At 36.1% G+C, this 15,344-nt stretch overlaps 1 protein-coding gene and 1 long non-coding RNA gene across 5 annotated transcripts in view; one reads left to right on the forward strand and one right to left on the reverse strand.

Annotated features, from left to right (window-relative positions):
* DNM3 (dynamin 3) overlaps window positions 1–15,344 on the forward strand; it is a 591,315-nt gene that overhangs the window by 319,404 nt on the left and 256,567 nt on the right. The window lies entirely within an intron of this gene.
* On the reverse strand, window positions 58–6,215 carry LOC137762833 (uncharacterized). Of its 3 annotated transcripts, none has more exons than XR_011073622.1 (3): window positions 5,871–6,215; window positions 1,962–3,705; window positions 58–426 (listed from the first exon to the last, which is right to left on the reverse strand). It is a non-coding gene; the product is annotated as an uncharacterized lncRNA (long non-coding RNA). The 3 variants fall into 3 exon arrangements; XR_011073621.1 differs by having other exon boundaries at window positions 58–2,078; window positions 3,631–3,705; window positions 5,871–6,205; XR_011073620.1 differs by having other exon boundaries at window positions 58–3,705.

The raw sequence follows: 15,344 nt of genomic DNA on the forward strand, positions 1-15,344 counted from the left end.
GGGTAGTAATTTGCTGACAACGATTAGGAAAAGAGAACTATAGAAAGCACAGGAACATTTTCAGAAATGGGTTTTATTATATTTCATAAGCACCACTCACTTTACTTTTGGTGGGTTTCAATATTTGAATCAAAAATAATAATAATACATAAGAGTTAAGAAACCAACAAATTAAAACCCCAGGCCCCCGCGCCCCTCATTTTGGTTGTAGCTCTTGGTGTAGATGCTATGGTGTGAGGGCTGCTTTCTTTCAATGGCTGGTTGTCATTCAGGCTGGGTTGTCATGTGACTGCCTGTCTGTGCCTGCTGTACAGGTGAGCGGATGTTCTGCACAGCAAGTGTAGACAGGCAGACACATGACAACTCCGTCCAGCCAGGCCCTTGGTTCCTTCAGGTTTCCTTTGCTCATGGGCAGATACAATCAGTCTGTTTTCCAGATTTGGTGATTTTGGAGGGTCAGGGGAAAGGGAGAAAAACACACAATAGAATTAAACATTAAAACATTATGGAACTAAAAACAAGTTAGACTTTTGACTTTATTCAGAAAGTGCACTTATACATTCATTGCAAATGTGCTAACATGGGTAATTGACAGAGCAGAAAACTCACATTGAAATTTTAAGGGTAAAACAACAACAAAAAAGACTAAACACAAGGTTTATTCTTAAATCCAGTTCATATTACTACTGGCCCACATGCAGTCAGAGTTCAGAGTAATTGAACCAGATGTTTTTCCTCTTCACAAAACTCTGCATATTTTAAAACTGAAGTTAAAGATAAAGACTATTTATACATGCTTCTTGTAATAGGTAAGTACCATAATCTTGCCCATGAAAAAGAAACTTGTCATTTACATGGAAATGGCAGCCATTTTCAAAATAATTAATGAGCCTAATGTATTCGACAATGCAACACACGGACTTTGGTATCTGATGCTTTGTTAGTGGGATTTTGACAAGGGGATGTATTTTTATTAATATTTTTTTAAGCAACAGAAACTTATTTAAATTTCTCATATTTTTTTTAATGCAAAGTTTTAAAGTATGGATGTGAAAACCAAATAAAAAGCAGTTGTGAGCTTAAGTTTTCCTCCTCTTAATTAACTACAGGGCTGTGCCATGAATCAAAAGGGTATAAACTAAAAAGTTGTTACCCACAGTGATGCTCACAATGTGTATTGGACATTGTTAGTGCAGTGCAGTTAGAAAATAATACCTTATACACAGAAAAGGAAACTTCATTTCGTATCTAAAAAGTAAAACCAGACACTCTGGAAAATTTCCTTAAAATTCATGTAAGAAAGAATTAATGGTGTTAAATATACAGTTAGAAAATTTAATTCTGGTGACTTGAGAATAATTCTATTGGTTATTTTAATATAAATGATCAGTTCACTTCCGTAGAGGTATTTAACAAATTCCCCTGCTCTTTAAAAAATAAAATATTCAGATAGTCAAAATTCCAATAAATAGAATTTTAAAAAACAAAACAAAACCTTATTGTCCAAGGAATGTGTGCTTAGGGATTTTTTCAAAGAATTTTAAGGAAAACAAGTAGTTTGTTATTTCCCTTTAATTGTAAAATTCTGAGAAAATAGCAAATAGAAAGTTTATGGAGAGCAAAATAGTTTTTAGAGACTGAAAAAAATGACAGTATTCTACACATCTGAACTTTTATGCAGTGATTAGATATGGTACAGTTTTAACAAAGAGTTGATAAGTGCAACTTTCCATTTATTTATTTAATTTCAAAAAATAAATGTCAGATTCTGTTTCTGGTCATCACTTCTGAGTAGAGGACTTATTTTTTTTTCTTGACAGAATCAAAAACATCACTAAACTTGGCTGCTATTTAAATAATTACAAGGCCAGAGTATGCAAAAACAGATACCTTAAGAAACTATTTTGTTATTGTTGCTGCATTCAGTGCAACAGAAAATATTTATGGAGTGATTCACTTACAAAGAGTATATTGGTGGAAATATAAAATTACTGTAATTCTGTATAGCTTTCCCTCTCTCTCCCATAAATAATTTGATCCAGTTAACTCTGCTCAATTAAAGGAATGATGCATGCAACCTGAAAAAATAGAAAGAAATATTTGTGAGTTCATGTTATCCTTTAATATGAAGCAGTTCTATTAAACCAAGATACCCAATGTATTTGAGCCTGAAAAACCATAACTGTTTTTCAGGGGGAAAAAAATCTTGCTGAGAAATGATTTTATTCTACTCATAAGACTTTTGGACAATTTATGTTTCTAGTAGATTTTAAAAACACAATTTTAGTAAGTATGTGGCGTATGCACACTTTTTGGTTATGTTGAACCTGATGGAAGACTGAAAAAACATTTAAGATTTTTTTCTGTCTTCTAAACTGTACAGTAGATATTAATTCATTATCACTTAATATACTAGGTAAAATATAAAAAAGCTATTTATATTATTATCATACCGTGTAATTTTTAATATGGTTATTATGCCTCCTTTTTGTCTTTTGTTTATTATCTTAAGAAAGAAATGCAAAGATAGAATCATATTCTAAGTCTTCTACAGCAAAATTAAACCAAAGAAACTCCAGAAAACTGGCTGTCACAGTAAGTCAGGAAATTCAAAATTAAGATTTAATTATTTTCCTTAATTTACTTCTTTATCTCTATTTATTAAAACTGATAAAAATTCTTAATAAGAGATCTTCAAAAAATTGATAAATATTTCTACCTAAATAATTTGTAGCACACCGAGGTTAAAAAGGTAGAAGAAACCAAGTAAGAAAGTTTCAATCTTTACTCAGGAATTTCCTGTCTTTTCTTAGGTTAAAGCCTGACCTCTAGTTATTTTAAGCTGGGATTTATGAGTGATGGTCTCTTAGCTATTATTTAGACATTATTGAGATGGGTGGGATAGTCTCCTCAGAGAAGAGGAAAATGGGTTGTTTTTAAAGAGCAAATCTCTTGTAGAGTAATCAAAAGCTTTGGCTTCTCTTTAGTAAGGATGGACTCTGGTGGGTGAGTGAACTTTTCTACATTACCAAGTTGTATTTTCTTTTTATGTCCTATAACAGCTTTAAGACTTCAACCGGGGGAAAAAAAAGGGGGTGGGGGGAGAAAATTCCTTCATTAGGAGTTTTGTGCCTGAACTCTTTCCCACAAAGTGAAAAACTTGGGTGGTCTGTAGGGTGAGAGGTGGGGGTAGATAGTATATTTTGGTTTTTAAAAAATATAAACACATTATCTTGGCCGAAAACTCAAATACCAAGCAGGAAGGACATTAAACCTATTAACTAATTGCGAGAAAGTGATCAGTGTGAAATTTTGTCCCACTGTAAATAAATTTTCTTTGGTTTTCAGATCTATGGCTTAAAAAAGCAGCGGGAGTTGAAAATGTAAATAAACTGTTTTATGTTGATCCTTTTCCAATTAAGAAATGATGGTATTGAAGCTAAGGCTCTGAATTTCCTTCTCTTAGCACAAAAAATTTTCCTTTTAACTCAGCACCTAGTCTAACTTATCAATCACCATGCACTAAAATGCAAAATAACTTCTAAGTTTCTATGAAGTACAGTTTGGACAGGCCTTGCAATTTTCTCTTTCTGACGATGTACAATATTTAATTTTAATACTTACACTTACCATCACATCCAGGGGTAGTTTTAGTAGAAGTTGTTCATTGTTGGTTAGTTTCCTCTGGAATAGATCCCATGATCCCTAAAACATTTGTATATTTCCTTACAAAGTAATATCAAAAGAAAGTTAAACATTATTCTAATTACCCTGGAAATAGATAAGGTTATTTTACGATATGTGTGTGTATACATGTTAGTATGTATACCAGCGCATAAACTACCATCCTTCCTTCAGTCAGCAGTGGTTTATAAAGTGAGCTTTTACTTTTGATTTTTAACTTAGTTCATGCAATTTAAAAAGACGTACTATTCCTTCCCATTTGTTAAAAGTTTGCATTAAAAATGGGTTGCCAGAGCTCACTGAGCACGTGCAGGGGCTCCTCGGCTATCCCTTTTGCAAATTAATTCTTATGTTCCTACTCCTGTACTTATGCCAAGGACACCATCGGGTCCCCTCTGTCTCCAGACTAAAAGTAATCCTGAGGGAGAAAATGGGTGAGGAACCAGCAGGGTTTGTTTCATTAAAACAAAAAGACCACTTAATATGAAGAAAGACATTTAAATTAAATAAACATGAAATTAAAGCAAGTTAGGAAATGCAGTTTTTTCTATGAAGTAAAAAAACAAACAAACAAAACCCTCAAATTTGAGAAATCTTAAATATTGCCAGAGTACCTTATAGCTATCTTCTTTAGTAACTATATCAATTAGTGAAAATATATTTCTTAAACAAATAAGCTCCCATAAAGTTACCTACTAGATTTTTTTTTCAATTTTCCTATGTAAAAAAAACTATATAGAGTTTTAAAATCTTACTTGTTTTATTAAAAATAATTAATCTGGAAGCCTCCAAGATACAATAGAAGAAAAAAAAAAGGATGACACTACTGTATCATCTAACTGGAGAAAATAGCTAAAATAAATCCTTGCTTTTTATATTTTAACTAAAAACCATGAATAAAAGAGAAAACTTTTGTACCAGTTTTGGAATGATCAAAGGGGTGATTTTTAAAATAAATTGTTTTGACCAAAGATAACTTGGGGAATCTTTGGTAATAAAACGTTTTGCCAAAGAGAACTTGTGACAATGTTTGAATTGTTGCAAAATGTATGATTTAGAAAAGGATTTGTTAAGGAACCAATGTAACTTTACAGAATTTAAAGGAGGACAAAAGGGGTTAGGTTCACACAAAAGCCTAAAGAACAGATGTTTTCATTATATAGAATTGTTTGGGGGTAGATATAAATGGGGGTTGAGGCAGTAACATTTTTTTCCAGAACGTTCTTTAAGGAACCCATCTCTAAAGTTCAGCATGGATCGTATTGCAACCCAGACTTTCTCTATTATTCTCTCTATTGGGATTTCATTCAGCTTGAGGGTTTTCCTCCCTCCCACCTTCCTCCCCCTCTCCCACCCTCCTTCACCCCCAGGACAGCTGGAAACTGACCAAAGAAAACTTTGCTTTCGTTTACAAATTCCTTTTTTATCAGTGGGTTTCTAGACAAAGTACCTTATCATTTTCAGTGCTCAGAGAAGTAGAAGCGTTGTAAAATATAGCCACGAGGGCTCAGCTGACCAGCAGTTATCAACCATTCTTGGATTTTTAAAAAAATGCAATACAGAGATATACATTGTGATATCTGAACATAGAGGTTTTTATTCTCCGATTTATTTGGTTGCTGACTCAATAAGTTCTGGGTTGGTGCTCTTTTCTGGACCAGTCCCATCTGCATTGTCTGGTAGGCAAAAACTTGGCAGCCTCTTCTTTTATTGTTAGATACTATTATTTCTGATGTTTATATTATATAAAAATTGAGAAAAGCACTGTTCATATAGCATTTTAATAATAGCAAGTATTCTTTACTTTGGGGCAAAATGGAGTCAATCCTGGGATGCTAAAAGTTATACTACAGCCCTCATTCGAATAAGTTTTTAGGTCTCTGGATTACCAATTTCAACAGTTCAAAACCAGCCTCATTAAATTATTCTTAAGTGTTTGGGGTGTGTTTCATATTTCATTTTGAAGTGGGAAAACCTTTAAACTTAAGAAAACTGTTAAAGTCTTCAGAAATTGAATAACATCCAGTAAATCACTATGTACCACACATTGTGGCTCTTTTGAAATTAAATGCAGACCTATCTGTCATGCAGATACCTCAGTGTCTCTCACATGTGAAAGCAAATCATTGGCTCCCCACCTAGGCTCTCCGGGTCATAGCCCAGGTGAGCAGTCAAGAAGGCCTTACCCACAGGTCTTCCCTCGAGCAGTCCTTTCTCGGCAGTGTCCCGAGGGCTTCCTGGTCCCTACTGTGCAAAACCTGTGAAGAAAAACACTGGATGTGAGATTCAACCAAGGAGCAACCAGATGTCTTCTCCTCGGAAACAGCAACTTCTGTCCCCAGCTGTCCGTGGCGTTGCTCTCCCTTGCCCAGTCTAACCAATGTGCAGACTACTGTACAACGGCATTGTCCTGAACAGGTAGTCTGAACACTGGGGCGACGGAGCAGGATCTCCAGAAGCTTCCATCTATGTACTTAAAATCCTCTCCGGTCTTTGGGCAAAAGGGGTTGCATTCGGCTTCCCCCCCTGAATTCTGCTGCCCCGACTGAGACTCAAGGGCTGTGATTTCCAGTCCTGACGTGGCACATTTGCTGCAGACTGGGGAACTGGCAATGAATTTAGGACCAGGAAAAGGGGGAGGGCTGGGCTGGAGAGTCCATATATGGGATGATGTCACCCTGGGGAGGTTTGGGTATGCGCTGTGCCGCTGGAGAGACCGCTAGAATCGCCTGCTCTCAGACATGGCTCTGTGCGTAAAATGGTACCAGATGTTTTAGTGTAATGTTAAGCAGTCATTTCATCTTCAGGCCAGATTTTTTTCCTCAACGGGGCAGGAAGTGGGCCCCAGTATGGAAAAGCTGAAAAAAAAGAGTCGAGATGTACAGTTCTGCTGTGGCCAACTGAAAGTGAGTTAGTGAAGAAGTACAAATTTGCTGTCCGATCCAGGCTAGAAAAGTAATTTGAAGATAGAGGGTAGATAAAAAAGTAAACAGAAAGTTGAACTCTGGAAGCAAGAGCTCATTTGGAAACCTTTTTTGAGCTTTCCTGTGGTACTTTATTTTCTGGTAATTCACTCGTCAGAAAGGGCAGATCAGTTCCTTTTTTTTTTTTTTTTTTTTTTTTTCCCTCTCTCTCTCTCTCTCTCTCTCTCTCTCTCTCTCTCTCTCTCCCTCTCTCTCTCTCTCTCTCCCTCTCTCCCTCTCTCCCTCTCTCCCTCTCTCCCTCTCTCCCTCTCCCTCCTCCTCCTGTCTGTTGGATCTGTCAGCGGCTTGCAGGCTGATCTAGACTTGAACAGTAATTATAGCAACTTCCTGAAAGTGAAGCCCCCATGAAAAGTCTGGAGAAATGTTCTTTGTCATGGCCTCTCCATGAGTAATTAGTTCCACATGTGGCCTTCCTCAGCTATTTTGGCTGGCTCTCTGAATGCTGTGCTATAGCTTGACCTAAAGAAACTTAAAAGTTTTGATTTCAAGCCTCCACTATGAAATAATGACTCTGGTCTCCTAACAAATTGCCTCTGGTAGATCCACGCTACTAGGTGCAGCACCGTGTTTCACTGGCAATTCCTGATTCTGTGTTAATACTTTTGTTTTAATGGTATTCTACTGCTTCGTTTCATCGCTGCTTAATTAAATCTGTTGAAATTTGCCAAGCACTGCTTGACAACATGTTATAACATAGATGCCAGTCTGCTGGCATCTACTTTTCTTCTTTTGGTGATGTTTTCAGTTATATATACTGTTGCATATTCTGATTATACAGCTCTCTGACTTCCCCTCAATAGTATTCTGACTGAAGTTCGAGTTGCCTCAAACAAGAGCTTGATTAATAGCCCTTCTAGAGATCAAAATGTGAAAAAATTTCTAGGTAGCTTCCAAATTTAATTTGAGTAGCCAAACTAAGAAACTTAGAATTCTTTAAAGAATTACAGCCAAAGCAATTCATTTCTACTGACCTTCTGCAATACTTTTTAGAAGCAGAAAAATCTCTCTCTTTAAAATGTGTTGGGCTGAATATTTCAAGAGGCTTCAAGTGAGAAGTGTCTTAAAGCATTTGCTTTTCATTAAATGTCTTCTTTTGAATTAACATACTATTAAAGTGTTCAAAAGTTATTATAAGCCCTGCTCACCTGGGGAGGAAGATTAAATAAGATAAAAATGAATTATCCAGCAGTTTAGGATGGAACTAAGAGATTAGCATTAGGTATATCATTCATAGAGAGATTTAAATCATCAGTGGAAATTCAGAAGAATTACTTGATATCACTGTACTTCTGCCTCCATACTTGTGTTTTCAGGGCCTATTCCATAGTGGTTGAGCAAGCCCATTGTGCCTCAACTCCTTTTTTCCCTGTCACTGCTTTACGGTATTACATAATACTGGAAATACGCAAGTGTGACTATATACTACCTGATAGTCTTATTACATATGGATACCAACTCTGTCTTTTTTGAGTATCTATATGTTTATTCAGGAATCATCATAGAGGAGCCATGAGCCAGTGGGACAATAGTCAGCCAGGAATCCAGCATTCCAGGTGTGGGCTTGTTCCTGCCACAAATAGTGAAAGCCTTTCCTCTGCCCTCTTCTATTTATATTGATGAAACATGCCTTGGGAATTTTTGTAAGGCAGATGAAAGGTGATTCTGATCAGCCTGCTCCATGATTTCATCTTAGTTCTCACATCTATACTTTTTCAAATATAGGAGAGATCTGTTTCTCACATAGGGGTTTTTATGACATTTTATTCAAGGAACTCAATTTTATACTTACCTTTACTGTTTTTGAAGCATTTTAAGTGATTTTCCTACAGAAACAACTGTAAAGGTTGTGTTCCCCTTAGCATATATGCCCATCTCATTGGGCTTCCAAGTGAGGAAAATGTTTTGGAGTTATCTTTCTTCCAAATAGTTCAACAAATATTTATTCTTGCCCGCTCATGGGCTAGTCACAAGGCCAGGGACGGACATTAAGGTGAAAAAGATATGATTCCTGCCCTCAAGGAGCTCACACTTACTTCTAATGTTAGGAATGCTAATCTGTGATCAAGTTCAATCTTAAAAAGTCTGCCATGCCTTTATGGAAAGCCCTTGGCATTCACTTGGAAATGGCCTAAGGACTTTTCTGTGTCTGTAAAATTACCAGTTAAATATCTAAAATGTGATGGGCTCTAAAAAGCAAAGTTAGACATGACAAAGACTTGCCTTTGAGAACTAATGTTATTTACCTTGATTATTTCAAAATATATTGACCGAAGTGATTGTTTGAATCAGTGGATGGTTTTGGGTGACTACAGAATTTGCTCTCTTTGAAAATGTCATGGATAGGAAACACTGTTTCAGTTGGTTATCATTCCCAAGCTTGGCAAATTTTTATAATTTTAGAAATTCTCGAATTGAAACCAGGACTGAGTCTCGTTTCTATGTATTTATAAAGGAACAGTGTTACTAGTGTTTACAGTTAGAATATTTTGTGACATCCAGGTATGCGTACTTCAGATAGTATTTATATAGCTTTAACTTTTTTGTTACAGGATTAGTTCATGAGCATTATAAAAGTTCAAATAATAGAAAGTATGTAAAGGAAAAGTTAATAATCTTTCCCTCCAACATCCTGACCCTCTCTGCTTTTCCAAATTAATGGTAACAGTTTGATGTGATTCCTTTTACCACCTTCTCAATGGTCATTTTATAGCTTCTTTATAGATGCCCAAATCCTTTCATATACAATGTATCCATTTCTTATAATAACCTTATGAGGTAAATATTACCGTCATTCCCATTTTATTGATGGTGAAATTGAGGCTCAGAGAGGTTAAGCATATTGCTTTGTGGAATTACAGTAAGTGGAAGAACTCAAATTTTTCTAAGTCAAAGGCCTGTGCTCAGAAGCATATTGTCAGCCCACATAGATAAATTTTTTCCTCTACTGAATTTGTATAGCACTTACATTTCCTGTTAATAACTTGTCAATTATCTGCTGCCTTCTTTTAGTTTTATACTGAAATGTTGTTATTATTTCACATATTTGGATTTTTTTCCCCCAAATAGAATGTGTTAATTGAAGGTAGGAATGGTGTCTTTATACTTTCTTTAACTAGCCTAAAGTAGGCCATTTAGTAAACTATCAAAGAATGAGTAAAAGCTACATAGTATGCATGTGTTTTCTGATCAAACATTTGTCATGATAATAATTCAAGAATTAAAGCTGTCTTATTTTTTATCTTAAATGGAAAACATGGTACAATTTTAACATATATGTGTACTGCAGTTATGTATCAGATTGCACTGTTCTTTTAGAAATAGTTGTGAACATTGGGCCAGCCATATTTCCTTGCTTATTTTTGGCCTTCTAATCTTCTGGACGCATCCTGTGTAACTATCGGTCATACCATCTTGTGTGAAAAGCAGGATCTAACCAAGATGTAGTGTTTCCTCTCTTGTTGTTTTCTCCTTCCCAGTTTGTATTTGAGATAAAAATCTAGTTGACCCCAGTTCATTGCAGATTAGGGAAGATAGCCCCACTTGGTTTGGCTTTATGTTGTGTGGATTAGCACTTTTTTTTTTTTTTTTTTTTTTAATTGGAGGCAATGCTGTCTTCTAATTGCCAGCATTTCCTATTTTGTCAGGGCCCGAAAGGACTGGGAGATTTGTTGTAGCAAAGCTTTCCCCTTTTCTCTCCTTCCCTGACTCTCAAACAAATGGCTGCCTTCAGATCACGGCAGAGAAGTGCCTTCTTAGCCAGAGATGCAACATCAGAGGCTGTAAAATAGAGGAGAAATAGTCCAGAAGAGTTAACAGATTTTCTTTCAACAACTGAAAAAGAAGTTAAATTAGAACAGCTATAAATCATAAGCTTAATGCAACTGATTTTACAGTCTTCAAAAAGCTTGCAAAAAGGCAAAGATTGTGAGAGAGTTGATTTTAAAACATACATTTACTAATGCATGTTTTGTTTTGCCCGTCTCTAGAATTTCCATTGCTGAGTCTGTTTATTTAGAAATCAGCCCCTAACCAAAAGCAGTATATATTTTATGAACATTCTTTCCTCAAATCAATTGAGAAAGATAATGTTACGTCTTTGAGTTTTACTAACCACTGGCGTGCACAGCAGCCATTTCTATATTCCAGTAACATAATACATCCGGCAGACAAACCTTACAAACTCTGGCTCTATTGAAAACCAGTTGCATGAAGGTAAATATATGATTTATGACTCCAGTAAAATTTGAAGTACTGTCTTGAAATCTTTAGGGGGAAGCAAGATAAAGGGGTTGGAAAATTGGTGCTGGCCTTTTCAGGCGGATTTCAAGTGAGAGCGTACTAGGAATGCAGTCTGCTGCCTGCCTCAGCCCCCAAAAGCTGACGAGCATCATCTGAATGCTATGTGCTATGGACTCTTATTGAATTCCACGTTACAATCAGACTTTAAAATGAGTATTGGCTCACTTGGACAAGAGAAATATGGTGTACTCGGGTCACTGACAATTTTAGAATATTGACTCCTGATGTCTTTTGGCATCACCAATAGTTTATTTCCTTAGTACGACGCAGAAACAAGCATGCGTGGTTTCAAAAAGGGAAAGAAAACCTGCATGTGCATCACATAAATACTCAGAAAAGCACGTTTTTGCAGGGGTAGAAAAAGTATCCTTTCTGTGGCTAGGGGTGCAAGTGAAGCATATTGGCTACAAGGAGACGTGTGTGTGAAGAGAGCTTTCTGCTTTATCCAGAATACCAGCAATTATGCAGTAGATTGTTACAGAGGCTCCAAGTCTTTAAGTGATGATACGCATACCTGCATAATACATGGCACAGTATCTTTATTTTAGGATTTATAATCTTTTGCTGTATTCAGAAGGGAAACATAAATTATATGAATTGCTAAAAGGGTTAAATCCAACATAAATCTGTTCAGTTGAGAATATTATAGTTAACCTTAACTGGCTTCCCAATTCTGTTCATTCTCCAGAGAATTTATTTAAGGGATATATGAGACCATATTAAAATACTTCTATTCATGCCACCATGAGAATTTGCTTTACTTTTATAGACAAATGAAAGCACTTGAGGTATAAATTAGTTCATGTTGAAAGGTTATTTCCATGTTGCAAGTGACTATTAATCACATATCTTTATGAAAGCACTTATTTGCATATTAACCAAAAGTTGCTTCAATTTGCCATGCAGAATCAGATTATGTAACTTCATTGACTCCCAGGACTACAGTGCAAAAGTTGTAGAGAAAGGAAAGTGTACTGTTTTCCATTTTTAAAGGTTTGTTTTGTTTCTTTCTAATATTTTTTTTTTTGAGACTTATTTTATACCAGGCCTCCATGCTAGTTTTTCACATGTGATGTAATTTAATCCAACAACCCCGAAAGGTAGGATTTCTCCAAGGCTGCAGATGAAGTGGAAGCAGGAGGCAGTGCAGCGTGAGGGTTTTGGAGCTGGAGGGCGTGGGTTTGAATCCTGTCTTCACAACTCATTATTTGGTGACCTTGGCAATCGTTTAACTACAGTATTCTGAGCTCCAGTTTCCTCATCTGTAAAATAGCGTTTCTCTGAGGACTAAAAGGGGTAATGTGTGAGGAAAGGTTGGATCAGGGCCTGGCGCAGAGGAGGGCCTCATGCAGCTTAGGTACTGCTGGGAGGGCACAGGCAGGCCCCCACCTTGATTCAGTTACTGATCCTCTATTCAAAACCAGGTCCTGTGACTCCAAAGCACAAGCAACAGCAAGTACTGTTCAGGAAGAAAGTGTTATTTTCCTCAAGGTGTTTACAATCTCATTGGGTAAATAAATCACCTGTGTGTAAAACAAGTAAAAATAGAAGAAAATGCTTGATTCTGAAAGAAAGACAACAGGGTTTTTAAAAAACACTGTAGTGGGAGAGGCTCCTTAAGATAACCTTTTGGAGAATCTCTTTGAAAAGTCAGTAATGACCTTCCTCTCCTTTGAGTGTATCTGCTTTTATTATAGTCTTGCATGTATATATTAAAACACATGTGTTTACACAAGCGTAAACATGTGTAAGTGCATCTATGTATATGGGTGTATATATACTTTGTAAATATTTATATAATTTATAAATATTTTTATATATCTATATCTATTATATATACTTTTAAACTAAACCAGATCTCTATATGAGAATTACCAACATCAAAATCAATTCTTTTCCCTTTTTAAAAGCTAAAGCACGTGAATGTTTTTTGTAATCTTAGACGTTAGTTTTAGCGTGTGCACATCTCATTCTTTTTTTTAAAAAATTGTGCCTGCCAGAGCTTTATAGCACCAGTTGAAGGTTAACAAGTGAAAATTAGGTAGGAAATGCCTTTGTAATTTTGCAAATGCAACATTTTAAGGGGATTGATTCCTCTACAGGTGGAGCTATCACTGACTGCATTTAAAAACTGCACGCACACTTCGTGTAGTATTGGTTTGGTTTTGTTTAGGAACAGTTTACTCCCAACCTTCTGCCTTGTAACAAACTGTTTTCCTCGAGTGCGTGCTACTTCATTTCCATTTCACCTTAGTCTTTTCAAGAAAGAACTAGTCTTGGATTTTATTGGCTAGAATGGATTATGATTGCTTTTGAAATATTGGCTTGTTTTGTTGGGGAACTAGTAGTTTTTTAAGTAGTTTGTTTTCTTCAAGGGATCTGGACTCCACTGAAAGTGTCTGAGGGTAGCCTCAGGTGCTGTCCGGCCCAGTGTATGCATCAACTCACTGGAGATGATGCTTAGAATTCACTCTGCATTTTCAGGGCCTCATGAAATTATTACTGAGAAGCTCATCAAAGAACTAAAAGAACTTAAAGTTCTTTTTTTTTTTTTTTTTTTCCTTCAAGTTTTCTAAACAGAGAAAACAAGAACCAGAATAAGCTGTATAAGAGGAATCTTTTGATTTTTCTAAAAGTAAGTGCCTTCTGCCAGTAGTGAAGCCAGTGTGAAGATAGTTGTACTTACCTCCCTTATTTCATGATTTCAGTCCATGAAATTTTCAGTACTACATTTCAATTGGTTAAGTTTTAGAAAGTTGACTCCCTCATTTTTTTAAGCATTAAAAAGGACAAGAAAGCTAATGGGAGTTTATTTTCCAGTAAATTTTGCCCTGCCTGTTTTCTAAATCAATCTTAATTTTAGTTCCACCTTTGCCTTCAGATCATAAAATAATTGGTGTTAGTCCCCCAATAATGCTCATACTGGTTATGAGCAGTTATGTTGGATCCAACTTGTTAAAGTCAATTCTAACTTCATTTTTTTATTGTTTAATTTTATTTTGCTTTGACAGTATTTTGTATATTCAGACTCATTTAGATGAATGCCACCTCTGTTGCATTCCTATACTGTATCATTTTCAGTGCATTTGTCTGTTGTATGTATATGCAGGGTTTTCTGAATGTATCAAATTCCCCACTTTTTTTTTTTTTGGCTTGGCTGTGCAGCTTGCAGGATCTTAGTTCCTGACCAGGGATCGAACCCGTACCCCCTGCAATGGAAGCACGGAGTCCTAACCACTGGACTGCCAGGGAATTCCCCAAATTCCCCACTTAAAAACTATCATTCCCATGGTACATATTTCCTTCACATTAAGTATAGGAGACTTTTAGTGAGTTTTTTGTGTATGTGTATACTGATGGAAACTGTTTGGAAAGACCCTGTTAAAAACTGTTCTTTGTAAGATTATTTCCATAATACAGTTCCCTTTGCTTACCTACATCAATAGAAGTTTCAAATTAACATTTATAGTGAAACTACTATAGCCAACTATAGCCAAGTTGCTCAGTGCCTAGAGCAGAAGATGTTTGGTGATTTAGTATTCATAGAGATTAAATTAATTGTATTTGATTTCAAAATTTCATCTTTCTTGTACAAATTCCCCTTCTTTGAAGTTAATTTAAACCTTTGCCTTCTTGGATACAACTGAGGTATAAGAGAAGGAGTACCAAAATTGACTGATTCTAGTTCAGCTCTGCCATTTTCTCATTTGTCAAATGAGAGGTGGTTGGGAGGGGGTGGTTGGGAGCAGGTCTGATTTAGATAATAATGACAAAATAAATTGGGATGTTTTTGAAGACTTTTTCAACAATTCATATAGCAACAGCTTGGAGAATTGTCATGGCACTGCCTTGGGGCCGGTGGTTGTGGCGCTTTAGCAGATACCATTTCCACCCTTGGTAACTTCTGTGGTGTTGCTGAATGTCTAAGGAGAGGAAGATCTGAGAATATTAGTTAAACTAGTTATTGTGTCAGAAGGCAGTGGTATGTGTTATTGTACCATACTGTATCTCTACCAAAGTGATCAAAGGGCATTCAGGAGAATAGGCTTATTATTAACTTTTGTTCCTTTCTTCTCCTCCTCTTTCCTACTGTTCTGTCTTCCCTCTCTGCCCCTCCTCTGCTCAGTGTGAGACTTTCTGTAGCTCTTCCCTCTCCTCTCCAGCCACAGTTCTTCCTGATTCTTCTTTAGGAAACAGAGTTGGAATTGAGCTACCAGTAAAAATATGTATTAGACTGTTTAACGAGATTTTGTTTTTTCTCCTTGAATTTTCAATCAGATAAATTTAATCCTGTGTATGCATTGCTTAAAAACAAATAGCTCCAGAACTAAACTAAATTGTTTTTATACTTCCTTGTGGCCTTTAAAATAATCTTCT

This window comes from Eschrichtius robustus, chromosome 3, assembly GCF_028021215.1.
Source record: "Eschrichtius robustus isolate mEscRob2 chromosome 3, mEscRob2.pri, whole genome shotgun sequence".
NCBI classification, from domain to species: domain Eukaryota; kingdom Metazoa; phylum Chordata; class Mammalia; order Artiodactyla; family Eschrichtiidae; genus Eschrichtius; species Eschrichtius robustus.